General features: G+C 39.8%; 1 non-coding gene across 1 annotated transcript; it reads left to right on the forward strand.

The window, feature by feature from the left end:
- Positions 1-5,792: 5,792 nt before the first annotated feature.
- LOC150019083 (U6 spliceosomal RNA) lies at positions 5,793-5,894 on the forward strand. The gene has a single exon (XR_016509417.1). It is a non-coding gene; the product is annotated as a U6 spliceosomal RNA (small nuclear RNA).
- Positions 5,895-18,047: the final 12,153 nt, after the last annotated feature.

An 18,047-nucleotide genomic window follows, 5' to 3' on the forward strand; every position in this document is an offset into this window, starting at 1 on the left:
CTACACAGACTGAAAGTAAAGGGGTGAAGAAAAGTATTCCAAGCAAACGGACATTAAAAAAAAAAAAAAGCTGGGGTAGCAATACTTATATCAGACAAAACAGATTTCACAGCAAAGGCCATAAAAACAGACAAAGAAGAACATTTTATAATACTTAAAGGAACAATCTATCAAGAAGATATGACCCTAATGAACACATATACACCCAACATAGGTGCACAAAATATATAAGAAAAATATTGTAAGACTACAAAAAATATATCAACAGCAACACACTCATAGTAGGGGACTTTAACACCCCATCGTCAACAATGGACAGATCTTCAAAGCAAAGAAAAACCAAGGATATCGGGGCATTGAACAACATTCTAGACAAAATGGACTTAACTGATATGTATAGAACTTTTCACCCCAGAGCAGCAAAATATACATTCTTTTCAAATGCACATGGGACATTTTCAAAGATAGACTACATGGTAGGACACAAAACAAGCCTCAACAAATTCAAGAATATTCAAATTATATCAAGCATCTTCTCAGATCACAATGGAAAAAACTCAAAAACATTCAAACTCATGGAGAATGAATAACATGCTATTAAATAATGAATGGGTTAACAATGACATCAAGGAAGAAATCAAAAAGTTTCTGGAAACAACTGATAATGAACACACAACAGCCCAGAACTTATGGGATACAGCAAAAACAGTCCTGAGAGGAAACTGCACAGCAATACAGGCATCCTAAAAAGGATGGAAGAATCCCAAATAAAAAATCTAACCTACAGCTACAAGAACTAGAACAACAACAACAAATAAAGCCCAGAAAGAGTAGAAGGAAGGAAATCAGCAAGATCAGAGCAGAATTAAATGACATAGAGACTAAACAAACAATTAAAAATATCAACAAAAGTAGGAGCTGGTTCTTTGAAAAGATAAACAAAATCAATAAGCCTTTAGCTAGGCTCATCAAGAAAAAAAGAGAGAACCCAAATAAACAAAATCAGAAATGAAAAAGAAGATATCACGATTGATATCACAGAAATACAACGGATTGTAAGAAATTACTACAAACAACTATATGGCAAGAAACTTGACAACCTAGATAAAATGGACAAATTTCTAGAAACATATAATATTCCAAAACTAAATCAAGAAAAAGCAGGAAACCTGAACAGACTGAAAACAAAGAGTGAAATTGAAACAGTAATCAAAATACTCCCGGTGCACAAAAACCCTGGACTTCACAGGTAAATTTTACAAAACATTTAGGGAAGAACTAACACCTACTCTTCTCAAACTACTCCAAAAAATCTAAGAAGAGGAAAAAATCTCAAACTCTTTCTATGAAACCAGTATTACCTTAATTCCAAAACCAGGTCAAGACACAACAAAGAAAGAAAACTATAGGCCAATATCACTGATGAACATAGATGCTAAAATCCTCAACTAATATTGGCAAACCGAATCCAGCAACACATTAAAAAGATCATGCATTAGGATCAAGTGGGATTCATTCCAGGGATGCAAAATAGTTTAATATTCGCTAATCAATGAACTTAATACAACACATGAACAAAATGAAAGACAAAAACAACATGATCATATCAATAGATTCTGAAAAGGCATTTGATAATGTACAACACCCATTTATGATGAAAACACTCAGCAAAATGGAATAGAAGGAGCATACCTAAACATAATAAAGGCCATATAGGAGAAACCCGAAGCCAACATCATACTCAAAGGACAAAAACTGAAAGCATTCCCCCTGAGATCAGGAACAAGAAAAGGATGTTCATTCTCTCCACTCCTATTCAACATAGTGTTGGAAGTCCTAGCCACAGCAATCAGACAAGAAAAAGAAATAAAAGGCATCCAAATTGGAAAAAAAGAAGTAAAACTCATTTTTTGCAGATGACATGATAGCATACATAGAAAACCCTATAGACTCCACCAAAAAACTACTTGACCTAATAAGTGAATTTGGCAAAATAGCAGGGTACAAAGTCAATATTCAGAAATCGAAGGCATTTCTATACACCAACAATAAAATATCAGAGACAGAAACTAGAATATAAATCCCATTTACTATAGAAACAAAAAAAATAAAGTACCTAGAAAAAAAGTTAACTAAAGAGGTAAAAGACCTGTACTCAGAAAACTACACAACACTGAAGAAAGAAATTAAGGAAGATACAAATAAATGGAATCATACATTATGCTCATGGATGGGAAGAATCAACATCACTAAAATGTCCATACTACTCAAAGCAATTTATAGATTCAATGCAATCCCTATTAAAATACCAATGACATTTTTCACAGACCTAGAACAAGTACTTCAAAAATTTATATGGAACCAAAAAAGAGCCCAAATAGCCACAGATATCTTGAGACAGAAGAACGCAATAAGACTCATAATACCTGATATGAAGCTATACTACAAGGTCACTGTAATCAAAACAGCCTGGTACTGGCATAAGAACAGACATGTAGATCAATGGAACAGAAAAGAGAGCCCAGAAATAAACCCAGGCCTGTATTGACAAAGGGGAAAGGAACATCAAATGGAGTGAAAAGAGCCTCTTCAACAAATGGTGCTGGGAGAACAGGACAGGGACATGCAAAAAAAAAAAAAAAAAAATGAAACTAGACCACCAACTTACACCATACACCAGAATAAACTCAAGATGGATCAAAGACTTAAATGTAAGCTGTGGCACCATAAAAATCTAGAGGAAAACATAGGCAGGAGAATTTCAGATATCCAACATAGCAACATTTTCACTGATATATCTCCTAAGGCAAGAAAAATAAAGGAAAGAATAAGCAAATGGGACTACATCAAACTAAAGAGTTTCTGCTCAGCAAAAGGAAATATCAGTGAGATGAAAAAGGAACCAACCGTATGGGAAATTATATTTGCCAATGATACCTCAGACAAGGAATTGACTTCCAAAATATATAAAGAACGTATACGACTTAATACCAAGAAGAGAGACAACTCAATTCAAAAATGGGCAAAGGACCTGAACAAACACTTCTCCAAAGAGGACCTACAGAGGGTCCATAGGCATATGAAAGAATGCTCAACATCACTAGCCATCAGAGAGATGCAAATTAAAACCACAATGAGATACCACCTCACACCAGTCAGAATGGCCATCATCAACAAATCAACAAACAACTTGTTCTGGCGAGGATGCAGAGAAACGGGAACCCTGGTGTACTGTTGGTGGGAATGCGTACTGGTGCAGCCACTATGGAAAACGGTTTGGAATTTCCTCAAAAAACTAAAAATGGAAGTGCCTTTTGAACCAGCAATTCCATTGCTAGGATTATATTCGAAAAATTCTGAAACACCAATTCAAAGAACCTATGCACACCTATGTTCATAGCAGCACTATTTACAATAGCCAAGTGCTGGAAACAACCTAAGTGCCCATCTGTAGGTGAGTGGATCAAAAAACTGTGATACATTTACACAATGGAGTACTATGTAGCAGAAAGAAAGAAGGAACTTCTACCATTTGCAACAACATGGATGGAACTAGAGAGAATTATGGTTAGTGAAATAAGCGAGGCAACGAAAGAAAAATACCTATTACAAGAGGCTAATGAACAACACAAACAAATGAGCAAAATTGAACCAGAGGTATGTAAACAAGGAATAGACTAACAGTAACAAGCGGGAAGGAGGTAGGGAGAGAAGGGGGTAAGAAGGGGAAGGGTCTAGTCAAAGAACACGTATAAATGACCCACAGACATGTACAACTGGGTGGGGACTGACTGTGGGGGAAGGGGTGGGCAGGGTGCAGGGAAGCAAGAGGGAAAAAAAAGTGGGACAACTGCAATGGAAAAACAACAAAAAAATTTTTTAGCGGGGGCAAAAAGTATATATATATATAAAGAATGGAAATGCAATTTTAGTGAAATTAGAGGGACGAGGATTTTCCTTCACAGTGTATATTTTTCTCCCTATCTGATCCCTCCAGAATTTGGCATTCTGAAGAAGGAAGTAATGACATAAGATTCTTTGCATAAAACTAATAAGACCAGTTGTTAATAGAGGTTTTGTTTTTTTTTTTTGACCAAAACTTTTACTGAATGTCATGCCTAAAAGAGACATGCTTGGGCTCTGGTTGTTACCAACAAGCCCTAAAAACTAAGATTGACTTTTGAAGGTAATAAAAGCCCACAAGAAAAAAGACCTGGTACCTTGGTTGGTTGTGCAGTCCTCGGCAATCTTTCCAGGGAAGGAATGAAGGTTGCTTTCTTGAAAGATGACTAGAAGGGACCTTAAGGTATAATGGAAAACCAGAAGGACTTGAAAAGAGAGGTGTGTACAGGCAAGGCTGAATGCCAGGTGTGTGGCTCAGCTTCTGTGTCCTGAAGGGCAGACTGAAGGTCACCCTCAATGTTCCTTGCCTAAGTTCCAGCAAAGCAGAACTAAAGGTCATAAGTGATCATTTGCTGCTCTTGTTGTGTTTATGCAAATGAACAGGATAAATTAAAACTGGACTTAATGCAGTCCCTTTAATGACAAGGAGGGTAATCTTAGGGAGAAAAATCGTTATTCAAGGAAAATCACAATGCTCAGCGGTAGACTATAAAGTAGTGCAGCTAACCATCTTTAAAGTTTCTTTTCATTTAAAATTTGTTTTTATTTGAAAGTTAAACTATGTCTGTGGTATCATCAAAGATGTTTAATTTACAAGCAAGAAGAATGTCAAATGCCTTGCAACTGGGTGTCTTTCCAATAAGACAGTCTTACAGATTTAGAGACTGGTTTGTAGGTTATGTTGCATAAATTAACATGTGTTTTCTGTTTTCAAAGGGCAAAAGCCTATGATCTTATTACCTGAGTGATTGTCTGTACCTATAGGCATCGCTTAATTCTGCCTGCATTGCTGCCTCTTGAGACTCAGTGGTTTGGCTGAATTAAGTGGCTGGGTTGGTGAAGAATGGGGTGGTCTGTGGGCTTCACCTTAAAACGGGTTTCTCTTTTCTATCCTAATGGGTTGGGCAGAAAGGACCCAGAGGTCTGAGGTGGGGGAAACCTAAAATATTTCCCTCAGCCAAAACTAAGTATAATGGGAAAAAGGGTTTTGGACAGGTGAAATGTGCCTGGCACACCTTCCTCCAAAGAAGCCTCTTTTTTCCCTAATGTGGGACATTGAAAAATTAATACCTGTCTTTTGTCATCTAGTGGTTATGGATTGAATGATGCCTTTTAACCCTGTTGCGAAATCTGTTGCCCCCCAGGATACAACAAGGATGCCAGCCTGTTAAATCAAGCATGCTGTTGTCCGGGGACAGCCAACTGACCTGGAGTCAGCAAGATCCTTCCCCATGTGGGAAGGCCACCCTCCCCTCTGCTCCCCCACTCTTATTAGGGATTTCTGGACCCAAGAGTAGGTAGGACGACAACCATATCCAACTTGAAGCAGCTAGAGGAGCTCGAGACCTTCGCCCATTGTCCTTTATAAGATTATAAAGGGTCTTAAGTCTGAGAGGGAGGGATTGTTATTTTTTATTGTTTAAAAAACTAATTATTTAATTACTTAATTAATTTTTTAAAATAAGAATAATATAGGAAAGGGTGAAGCGGGAGACCTTGTATGTATGACCCATGTGCATGGACTGAGGGGTGTGGTGGGATTGCTGGGGGAGGGGTGGTGCTGCACTGTGGGGAACAAGGGGGAAAAGACTGGAACTATTGTAACAATATAATCAATAAAATATACTTAAAAAATAAAATAAAATAAAGCAAAAAAAATTATGAGTCTTGTGCTCACTTCGGCAGTACATATACTAAAATTGGAACAATATAGAGAATATTAGCCCCTGTGCAATGATTACACACAAATTTGTGAAGTGTTCCATATTTTAAATAAGTAAGTAAATAAATAAATAAATATTTTTAAAAAATTAAGACTCTTTGGGTAGATGACACAGATATGGAACATTTGGAAGGGACAGTCGGCAGAGCTAGACACCCAAGACCTTGGGACTAAACTTGGGACTAAACTTGGGTTCTAGGTCTAGCCCCACCACTTTCTGATGTGACCTTGGGCAAGTCTATATTCTCACCTATTAAATGAGTAATAACACCAGCCTCCAGTATTTATTATGTAATAATTAAGTAAGAAAGTGTCAACTATATTTTTTTAAAAGTGGAGGAGGGGTTTCTTACCCAGGGTCATGCATCTCTTTAGTTCTAGACTCAAAATTTTAACCCATGTCTTCTGTGTCCCAGTCTCTGAATCTTTACACAATACCTGCATTCTCTTAAATGGTGTCTGGTCAATAGGTTGAGGTTAATGAATCCATAGAACTTAGTTCTTGCCCTAACAAGATAATTCAGTACTTTACTGCTTTACTTTTTGAAAAAGAAGTTTTTAATTGAAAATATATAAATTAATATAATAAGCACCAAAGGGTTGGTGGAAGGAATTAAGAGAAAATAAATCCAAAGTTCTCAGGCTTACAGTAAGCAATTGATAAAGAGTCATCCAGCTTTTCACCACTTCTTTTTTAATAGGTGAGATATTTGGGGAAAATAATTTGAAATTCTAACTGGGAAACATATAAAATGAGAATTAATTTCTAAAAATTCAGCATTGATTGAATCATCTTCTTTTCTCATCTGGAAAATGGAAATCATAATAGCAACCATCTCAAAGAGTTGTTCAGCATTTGATAAGAATTCATAAGAAGCTCAGCTTCTCCAGAAGAATATCAGCACATAATAAGTGATACCTATTAGTAATCTCATTCTTTCTATACTAAGGAAAAGGTGGAAAGCTTAAATTCAGATGCTGGCTAAAATCCTGCACTTGCCCAGTAGTAATTAAGTTCCCTCAGGACATTATAGGGACCTTTCCCTTCACAGACATTAAAACAGAGATGAAACACTCTGCTAGATGTGGCCCTGGCTTGAGGCATGAATTAAAGCTTATTTGTGTGTGAAGGGGGCATAAACCTTTGCAAAAAGCATTGCTGTTATTCATATTATATTGATTCAAATTAGAATCACATTTATATCTCCTTTTAAATCTTTTATACAAGATCACAGAGGAGAAAATAATAACAAATGATTAGAGTGAGTTATCAACTGTTTACACTATGGCATATCTGCAACTATTAAGAACGATGTGTGAACTGTCAATATATGGAAATACATTTATGAAAAAAAATTATGACTTAATAAAAGCCACAAAACTCAGAAGATAATTTGGAATAAGTATTGATCAGGTTTTATTTTCTGTCGAGTAGCCTAAGGTCATTATATGCATTGAAAAAAAAATATATATATATATAATGGGATGAATAGTGAAGCATGGCATTTTTAAGGCAGTGAAACTACTCTGTATGATATTGTAATGGTGATGCATCATTATACCTTTGTCAAAGCCCATAGAATGTACAACAAAAAGAGTGAACCCTAATGTCAGCTATGTACTCTAGGTGATAAAGATGTGTCAATATAGGTTCACAGATTATAACAAAGGTACCATTCTGGTAGGGGATGTTGGTAGTAGAGGAGGTTGTGAGTGTATGGGAGCAAGGAGGGTATGTAAACCCTATACTTTCTATTAAATTTGGTTTGAACCTAAACTTGCTCTAAAAACAGAATCTATTTTAAAAAAATTTTAAGCTCTGTTGGAATTATTATTGAAAATGTAGTAAATATATATTGTCATATTGTTTCCCATCAATACACATGTTCAGAAAAATAAAAATAAGTCTTTAAAAAAAAAAAAGGCATGAGAGTGATAGTGGTTCTGAGATCCCAGTTTAGGAGAAGAAGCATTCCCTATTTGTTTAGATAAGGAAGAGATGTGACTCCCAGTTCTCGCCCCAACTGGCACCTGACCCACCCTCTCTGGGCAACTCTAGACCCTTCTTAGAGTCTCCTTTCTAAGTCCCCATGCTGCCAGATAGGAGACAGAAAAAATGGAGATGCTAAAAGACCCCACCAGCAGCTGTGACAGGAAAAACTGATGGCTCAGGTTAGAAATAGTTCCTGTCCAGATATAATCTGCACATACTCAGCTTCCTAATGAGAAAGGAGAACTCATTCCAAGCCATAATACACATATAATTTTGTAAGAACAGTAAAAAGCTGGGCTAAAAATTCAACTGACTTTTTTTTTTTTTTTTTTTTAGCAACAAATTCCCCCACGGTTTTGCAAAAAGGAAAGGATATTCCCCCATGCAAATGTAATAAACACAAGGCACCCAACTGTGCCAGGTTCCCTTCTCTTGCTGCAAGTGTAGTAAGGCCTCTGCTGGAGCTGCGCGTGCAGCTCTACAGAGCAGGGGCAAGGCCTCTATTTCTGAGTGCGTGCCCTGCTGATGAAACTTCTGGGCATCATGGGGACAGGATGCTCTCAAGGACAGACATCTGTGTCTCCCGTGGTCTGTAGTATACTCTATAACTCTTGTAATTTTCCAGGGATGGGCAGCACCACTGGCAAATGCCATGATGTCTTCTGCTTATGAGGTGGCCCAGCCAGCTACCTGGAGGGCCCTGTTCTTCATAGACCAGACAACCATTAAGATTTTTGAGAGCAGGAAATGGGCCTCAGATTCTCTCACCTACAACACAGTGCCAGGTACACAGGGCTATAGAGAACCTCATTATTGACCACACCCTGTTTACAAGGTGTGCTGGGCTCAAGGTGGATACAAAGATGGGCCAGATCCAGTACACCCCACTCACAGCAATGAAATGAAGGCCCTATGTGGAGTCTCAGGAGGGTAGCCCTGGCTTCAGAATGCTAAACTATTTTGAGTGGTGACACTCATAGCTGGCCTCAGTTCTTTTGTACCTCTGATTCAAACAGATTCTATGAAATCATAACAAAAAGCAGAAGGTGAAAAGTACCTGAAAAGCTACCAAAAGTGTAATGGCTTCTGCCCCGGGCTTCCCAATCTTGATTCATGGTGCCACCCAATTGCCCAAGTGAAAACCACAGAGTTGTCCTTGACCCCTTCTTCTCACTCACCCCTAAGTCCAAAGAAATAGCAAATCGTACTTCCAAAATGTAGTTGAAGTCCAACCCTTCTTTATATTTCCACTGCTACCACCATGGTCCAAGCCACCATTATTTCTCATGTGGACTGCTACAATTCATTTACAGAGTAATATTTTTAAAATATAAGTCTGAGCATTGCTCTTAGGATAACAAAAAACAAAACTTATATCCTAACATTTCCTGCAAAGCCCTACATCACCTGGCCCCTGCCCAACTCTCCTGCATTATTTTAAGCAGTTTGCCTTCTACATCAGTCCTCAGGTAGTTAGTGAAGTTCCTGGGGAGCCCACCAAATTCAATTCTATACATAAGCTGTTACCTTTGCCTGGAACATCATCCTTGCTGATCAATCCTGATTCATCTTTTTAGTCAGTCTAGACATTCCAAAGGCTTCCTGGACTAGGCTAGATTCTCCTCTAATTCTACATAGTACCAGTTACAACAATTATAATTTAAATGTGTTTTTGCACTTATTTTTTAATGCTTACTATCGTTGCAGCTGTAGGTTTCATCTCAGGATAATGAATTGTTACATCTGCCTTGTTTCACTAGCATTTAGTACATACAGTGTCTGACTGACTGGATGGATGAATGAATGAATGAATGAAAGAATGGAGTGAATGGAGTGTCCAGGTAGGAGATCATGAAAGGCCTCCTAGAAGAGCCAGCATAGAGAAGGAGATGGTTATGTTTGGGAACTTCAGGAGTCACAAGCCTGTAATAAATGAACTGAGATGTATCTTCTCTTGCAGTTCTGATCATTCCGGCTTTCTTTTCCTTTCTAAAAGTCATTGATTCAGTCCAATTCCATCTAAACTCCCCCTTAGTCTGATTTTCTGACTGGGGAGAATGGCTTTCACCCAGGTGTCCCACCCGCTCTTTCTGTTCCTTTTTCTAACCAAGTCCACGGTCCCTCCAGCCCACTTTCCCACTACATCCTTGAATTTATACAACTGAATAATTGTGTGATGCTATAAAACTAATTTGCAGTCTGCTTAGGCAGTGAAGTTACTGGAGCTTTGCATTCGGCCTAAAGAGACAGAGGAGAACACCCTCAGAGAAGAGTGAACTGCAGGAATCCATCTTGGACCCCCACCCCCGCAGAAAGCGCCACAGCCTGGTGAGACGGGGGTTTCCAGTGGTGATGAGTGCATGGGGCTCCGCCCCCTATAGCGTAGGAGGTGTGACAGCCCTGCCCAGGAAGCAAAGGTAAACACAAAAGGCTGAGGATGGTACAGATCATGATAGAGATCCCGGTGACGCAGCTAACCAGACAACAAATATCTAATCTAACGAAGCAGCAGATAGGAAATCTTTCTGAAGAACAGTTCAGAGCTTTGCTTATAAAAATGCTTATCAGACAGCTATAAGCAGGTCGACATCTGAACCACAGGGCTGCCAGAAGGTAAAGAAGAAGAACTGAAAATTGAAAAATTATGTGAAAAAATAATGAAGCAGAACTTCCCAAACTTGGGAAAGGAAATAGACTTACAGGTCCAGGAAACACAGAGAGTTCCAAAAAAACCGGACCCAGGGAGAACCGCACCAAGACACATTATAATCAAAATGTCAAAAATTAAAGATAAAGAGAGAATCTTAAAAGCAGCAAGAGGGAAGAAGAGAATTACATACAAATGGGTCCCAATAAGACTATCAGCTGATTTCTCAAAAGAAACTCTGCAGGCAAGAAGGCACTGGCAAGAAATAGTCAAAGTAATGAAAAGCAAAAACCTACAACCATGATTACTCTATCCAGCGAAGCTGTCATTCAGAATAAAAGGGCAGAGAAAGTGCTTCCAGGACAAAGTAAAACTGAAGGAGTTCATCAGGTCCAAACCACTGATACATGAAATGTTAAAGGGACTGGTTTAGAAGAAGGAGTATCAAAACTATGACCATTAAAATGAAAACTGTATCACAACAACCAACAACAGAAGCTAGGGAATTGAAACAAAGGCAGACTAAGTAGGCAATGAAAGTGGGAAAAGAATTATAGGTATGGAAAACATTTTGGGGGCAGGTTATTGGTGAGGGGGAAGGAGGGAAAGTGAGGGAGATGGTACAGGAATTAAGAAGCATAGTAGGAGGGAGTGGAGTAGATAGGAAGATGTTGAGAGGAACTATATGCACAACCAATGGACATGGACTAAGGAGTGGGGGACAACTGGAGGGAGGGGGGTCACTGGGTGGAGGGGAATGAAGGGAAAAGAAATTGCAACAACTGTAGCAGCATAAACAATAAAGTATACTAAAAAAAAGGAATGAATGGGGATAGAGGAAGGGTTCACAGAGAGGGTTAAGATTTCAAATTTTCTATCTTAAAAAAAAACAAACTAATTTGATTTGTGGTTTAACTAAATAAGGAAGTTGATTGTGGGGGAAGAGATGAGGTCTTCTATCCTTGTTTCCAAACACAGAATTTAAAGCGACAGAGAGCCTCAGAGATCCAAAATAAAACCAGACACACAGGATTCTTTGCTTCCTTCTTCTGGGACCTCACTGGGGTGAAGGGGAAGGGACCTGGGAATGTGGCAGGGGGCAGAGCTGATGAAGGATGGGGGATAGAACCTGAAACAGGGAAGTTAGGAAATATAGGTGAGGCCCTAATGACTGTGTGGGATAACCCACATGGGAAAACTTAGCTTTAAGGCTGGATTGACATGGGTATCCTGTCAGGCAGGAGGCCAGTTTTTAGACTCTGGGCATCTCTCTTCAGTCTTGCTAGCTCAGGGTGGGCTAATCCATTGCTCTCTAACAGTGTGCCTTATCTTCCCAATGAGACCATCAATTCCTTAAAGGCCAGGATGGTTCTCCAGGAAAAATGCTGTTTGTTTTATATTCTTTATCTTTAACCCTTTATCAAGTACCAACTCTCAACTCCTTATATCAAGCATCATCTGGGCCTTTGTTTTAAAAAATGCAGATTTTCAGGATCCCACCCACACAAGGGAATCTAATTGGCTATAATTAGGACCAGGTTTCTTTTTTTTTTTAAGTATATTTAATTGATCATATTGTTACAATAGGTCCAATTTTTCCCCTTTGCTCCCCTCCACCCAGCACCCCCCTCCCCCAGCAATCCCACCACACCCCTCAGTCCATGCACATGGGTCATACATACAAGCTCTACTGCTTCACCCATTCCTATATTATTCTTTTTTTAAAAAAACTAATTAAGTAATTAAGTAATTTTTTAAACAATAAAAAATAACAATCCCTCCCTCTCAGACTTAAGACCCTTTATAATCTTATAAAGGACAATGGGCGAAGGTCTCGAGCTCCTCTAGCTGCTTCAAGCTGGACATGGTTCTCGTCCTACCTACCCTTGGGTCCAGAAATCCCTAATAAGAGTGGAGATGTGGAGAGGAGGGTTGTCTTCCCACATGGGGAAGAACTGTGCAGACTCCAGGTCAGTTGGCTGTCCCCGGACAATGGCGTGCTTGGTTTAACAGGCTGGCATCCTTGTTGTATTCTGGGGGCAACAGATTTCGCAACAGGGTTAAAAGGCATCATTCAATCCATAACCACTAGATAAAAAAAAGGCAGAGATTACTTCTTCAACATCCCACATTAGGGAAAAAAAGGGCTTCTTTGGAGGAAGGTGAGCAAGGCACATCACACTTGTCCAAAACCCTTTCGCCCACTATACTTACTTTGGGCTGAGGGGAATATTTTAGGTTTCCCCCACCTCGGACCTCTGGGCCCTTTCTGTCCAACCCATTAGTATAGAAAAGAGAAACCCGTTTTAAGGTGAAGCCCACAGACCACCCCATTCTTCATCAACCCAGCCACTTAGTTCAGCCAAACCATTGAGTCTCAGGAGGCAGCAATGCAGACAGGATTAAGTGAGACCTATACATACAATCACTCAGGTAATGAGATCATAGGCTTATGCCTTTTGAAAACAGAAAACACGTATTAATTTATGCAACATAACCCACAAACCAGTCTCTAACTCTGTAAGACTGTCTTATTGGTAAGACATCCAGTTGCAAGGCATTTGACATTCTACTTGCCTGTAAATTAAGCATCTTTGGTGATGTCACAGACCTAGTTTAATTTGCAAATGAAAACAAACTTTAAATGAAAAGAAACTTTAAAGACAATTAGCTGCGCTACTTTATAGTCTGCCACTGATCATTGTGATTTTCCTTGAATAACGATTTTTCTCCCTAAGATTACCCTCCTTGTCATTAAAGGAACTGCATTAAGTCCAGTTTTAATTTATGCTGTTTGTTTGCATAAACACAACAAGAGCAGCAAATGATCACTTATGACCTTTAGTTCTGCTCTGCTGGAACTTACGCAAGGAACATTTAGGGTGACCTTCAGTCTGCCCTTCAGGGCACAGAAGCAGAACCACATACCTGGCATTTAGTCTTGCCTGTACACACCTGTCTTTTCAAGTCCTTCTGGTTTTCCATTGTGCCTCGAGGTCCCATCTAGCCATCTTTCAGGAAAACAACCTTCATTCCTTCCCTGGAAAGATTGCCATGGACTGCGCATCCATCCAAGGTACCAGGCCTTTTATCTCGTGGACTTTTATTACCTTTGAAAGTCATTCCCAATTCCTCAGGGCTTTTTGGTAACAACCAGAGCCCAAGCATGTCTCCTTTAGGTGTGACATTCCAGTCAAAGCCTTAGTTAAAAAAAAAAAACCTCTATTAACAATTGGTCTTATTAGTTTTATGCAAAGAAACTTATGTCATTACTTACTTCCTTAGAATGCCAAACTCTGGAGGGATCAGATAGGGAGAAAAATAAACAGTGTGAAGGAAAATCCTTGTCCTTCTAATATTCACTGAACTGGCATTTCCATTCTTCATATTCTAATTTTTCCCCACTAAATTTTTTTTTTCCATTACAGTTGTCCCACTTTTTCCCCCCTCTTGCTTCCCTGCACCCTGTTCCTCCCTTCTCCCACATTCAGTCCCCACTCAGTTGTCCATGTCCGTGGGTCATTTATACATGTTCTTTGACTAGACCCTTCCCCTTCTTACCCCCTTCTCTCCCTCCTGCCTCCACCCTTGTTAGTTAGTCTACTCCTTGTTTACATATCTCTGGTTCAATTTTGCTCATTTGTTTGTGTTGTTCATTAGTTTCCTGTAATAGGTGGTAGCATAAAGTATTTTTCTTTCTTTGCCTGGCTTATTTCACCAAGCATAATTCTCTCTAGTTCCATCCATGTTGTTGCAAATAGTAGAAGTTCCTTCTTTCTTTCTGCTACATAGTACTCCATTTTTTAAAAAAAATATGCTTTATTGATTATGCTGTAGCAGTTGTTCCAATTTCTTTTCCCTTTGTTCCCCTCCACCCAGTGACACCCCTTCCTCCAGTTGTACCCCACCTTAGTCCATGCTCATTGGTTGTGCATATAGTTCTTCTGAACATCTTCCTGTCTACTCCACTCCCTCCTACTATGCTTCTTAATCCCTGTACCATCTTCCTCACTTTCCCCCCTTCCCTCTCTCCACTAACCTCCCACCAAAAATGTTCCCTATACCTATAATTCTTTTCCCACTCTTGTTGCCTACTTAGTTTGCCTTTGTTTCAATTCCCTAGCTGCTGTTATTGGTTGTTGTGATACAGTTTTCATTTTAATGGTCATAGTTTTGATACTCCTTCTCCTAAACAAATCCTTTTAACATTTCATATTACAGTGGTTTGGATCTGATGAACTACTTCGGTTTTACTTTGTCCTGGAAGCACTTTCTTTGCCCTTCTATTCTGAATGACAGCTTCGCTGGATAGAGTAATCATGGTTGTAGGTTTTTGCTTTTCATTACTTTGACTATTTCTTGCCAGTGCCTTCTTGCCTGCAGAGTTTCTTTTGAGAAATCAGCTGATAGTCTTATTGGGACCCATTTGTATGTAAGTCTCTTCTTTCCTCTTGGTGCTTTTAAGATTCTCTCTTTATCCTTAATTTTTGACATTTTGATTATAATGTGTCTTGGTGCGGTTCTCCCTGGGTCTGGTTTTTTTGGAACTCTCTGTGTTTCCTGGACCTGTAAGTCTATTTCCTTCCCCAAGTTTGGGAAGTTCTGCTTCATTATTTTTACAGATAACTTTTCAATTTCTGTTCGCCTTCACCTTCGGGCAACCCTATGATTTGGATGTTGGCCCGCTTATAGCTGTCCCATAGGTTTCTGAGCCTCTCCTTATATTTCTCATTTTTCATTTCCTCTTTCTGCACTGGTTGACTGTTTGTTCTTTCCCTATGTTCCGATTTGTTGATTTGATCCCTAATTTTCTTTCCCTCACCACTAGTTACATATGTTTTTTCATTCATTTCAGCAGGACTAGCCTTCATTCCTTCCCTGTCTTGTTTAAGATCTGCTCTTAGGTCTGTAAGCATTTTTATAAGTAAAGCTCTGAACTGTGTCTCAGAAAGATTTCCTATCTGCTGAGCCATTAGATTAGATATTTGCTGGCTGATCAGCTGCATCACCAGGATCTCTGTCATGATCTGTGCCATTCTGAGAGTTTTGTGTTTACCTTTGTTTTCTGGGCGGGGCTGTCACACCTCCTATCCTATAGGGGGCGGAGCCTCCTGCACTCATCACTACATGGGACCCTTCACACCACACTGTGGCATTTTGTGTGGGGGCGGGGGTCCAAGATATATTCCTGCCCTTCACTCTCCGCTGAGAGACTGGGAGCATCCTCATCTGTCCCCACGCCCTCTGGCCCTCACAGTCTGAGGCAATGGGGGTCTGCCTTCCTCAGCATTGAAAGTGCAAGTTGATGGGTTTGGTCTGCAGCCCGGGGTGCTCACCAGGCATTTTTCACCTCCCTTTAAATACGGGTGTCTATGCTTACCACCATCCTGCCACCATCGCTGCAGCTGCCTCCTCCAGCACAGCTTGATCTCTCTGCCCTGGCTTCTTCCCTCCTACCTGTCCAGACAAGCACCGCTTCTTTATAACTTCATACGTTGGACTTCCATGTAGCTTTATTTTCTGGAACTTCTGGTTATTTCTGATTTTCTGGTAGTTGTAGTCCTTCTTAGTTGTAGAGGGAGATGGAGCGTGTCAGTCTAGGCCTCTGTCATGGCCAGAAGTCCAGCAATTAAAATTGGGACCAGGTTTTTTAACAAGCATTCATCTGATTTTTTTGGTAAGGCAAATTCAGAAAACACTGAGTTAGGTAACAGAGGGGAACAATTTTTTTAAAAAAATATGTTTTATTGATTATGCTGTTACAGTTGTCCCAATTTCTTTTCCCTCTGTCCCCCTCCACCCGGTGACCACCCCCCTCCAGTTGTGCCCCACTTTTAGTCCATGTCCATTGGTTGTGCCTATAGTTCTTCTCAAACTTTTCCTGTCTACTCCACTACCTCCTACTATACTTAATTCTTATATCATCTCCCTCCCTTTTCCCCCTTCCCCCTCTCCACTAACCTCCCCCCAATATGATCCCAATACCTATAATTCTTTTTCCACTCTCATTGCCTACTTAGTTTGCCTTTGTTTTGATATCCCAGCTTCTGTTGTTGGTTGTTGTGATACAGTTTTCATTTTAATGATGATAGTTTTGATACTCCTTCTTCTAAACCAGTCCCTTTAACATTTCATACGACAGTGGTTTGGATCTAATGAACTCCTTCAGTTTTACTTTGTCCTGGAAGCACTTTCTCTGCCCTTCTATTCTGAATGACAGCTTCGCTGGATAGAGTAATCATGGTTGTAGGTTTTTGCTTTTCATTACTTTGACTATTTCTTGCCAGTGCCTTCTTGCCTGCAGTTTCTTTTGAGAAATCATCTGATAGTCTTATTGGGACCCCTTTGTATGTAATTCTCTTCTTCCCTCTTGCTGCTTTTAAGATTCTCTCTTTATCTTTAATTTTTGACATTTTGATTATAATGTGTCTTGGTGTGGTTCTACCTGGGTCCAGTTTTTCTGGAACTCTCTGTGTTTCCTGGACCTGTAAGTCTATTTCCTTCCCAAGTTTGGGAAGTTCTGCTTCATTATTTTTTCACATAATTTTTCTATTTCTAGTTCTTCTTCTTCACCCTCTGGCAATCCTATAATTTGAATGTTTGTTTGCTTACAGCTGTCGCAGAGGTTTCTGAGCCTCTCCTCATTTTCCTCACTTTTTGTTTCCTCTTTCTGCACTGGTTGACTGTTCCTTCCCTATGTTCCAATTTGTTGATTTGATCTCTGGTTTTCGTTTCCTCACCACTTGTCTTGTATGTGTTTTCATTCATTTCAGCAGGGCTAGCTTTCATTCCTTCCCCATTATGTTCAATATCTTTTGTTAATTCTGTAATCCGCCTTATGACTATAGCTGAACTGAGCCTCAGAAAGTTTTTCTATTTGTTCATCGGTTAATTCCTTTATCTGCTTTTTGTTTAGCTTCATGACTGGTATTTCAATAATTATTCCTGTCATTCTGACCATTTTCATTTATCTTTCCTTCTTGGGCGGCGCTGTCACAGCTCTTATGCAGTGCCCTGAGCACTTGTCACAACCCCGCGACCTTTTTCACCACACTGTGGTGCTTTGTGTAGGGGCGGTGGTCGAAGATGGATTCCTGCCGTTACTCTCCACTGAGAGACTGGGAACCTCTTCCTCCGTCCCCACACCCTCTGGGCCTCACAGTCCGAGGCAATGGGGGTCTGCGTTCCCCAGCATTAGAATCGCAAGCTGCCGGGTCTCGACTGCTGCCGGGACTGCTTCCCTGGCATTTCTTGCAGTCCCACTGCTATCCCCGCTGCTACTGCGGACAGCGCAGCCCGACTTTTCCATCCCAGTTTCACCCCTCCTACCCATCCGGACCCAGACGAGTACCACTGGTTTATAACTTAATACATTAGACTTCCATGTAGTTTTATTTTCTGGAATTTCTGGTTATTTTTGGTTTTGAGGTAATTGTGTTCCTTCTTAGTTGTGGAGGGAGACAGAGAGTATTTGTCTAAGCCTCCATTTTGGTCAGAAGTCCCCAGAGGGGAACAATTTTTAACACAATTCCTGTTGAGTTTGATTTTTCAGCTGTTTTAGA

This window comes from Furipterus horrens, unplaced genomic scaffold, assembly GCF_987537825.1.
Source record: "Furipterus horrens unplaced genomic scaffold, mFurHor1.1.pri manual_scaffold_2, whole genome shotgun sequence".
Classification (NCBI taxonomy): Eukaryota; Metazoa; Chordata; class Mammalia; order Chiroptera; family Furipteridae; genus Furipterus; species Furipterus horrens.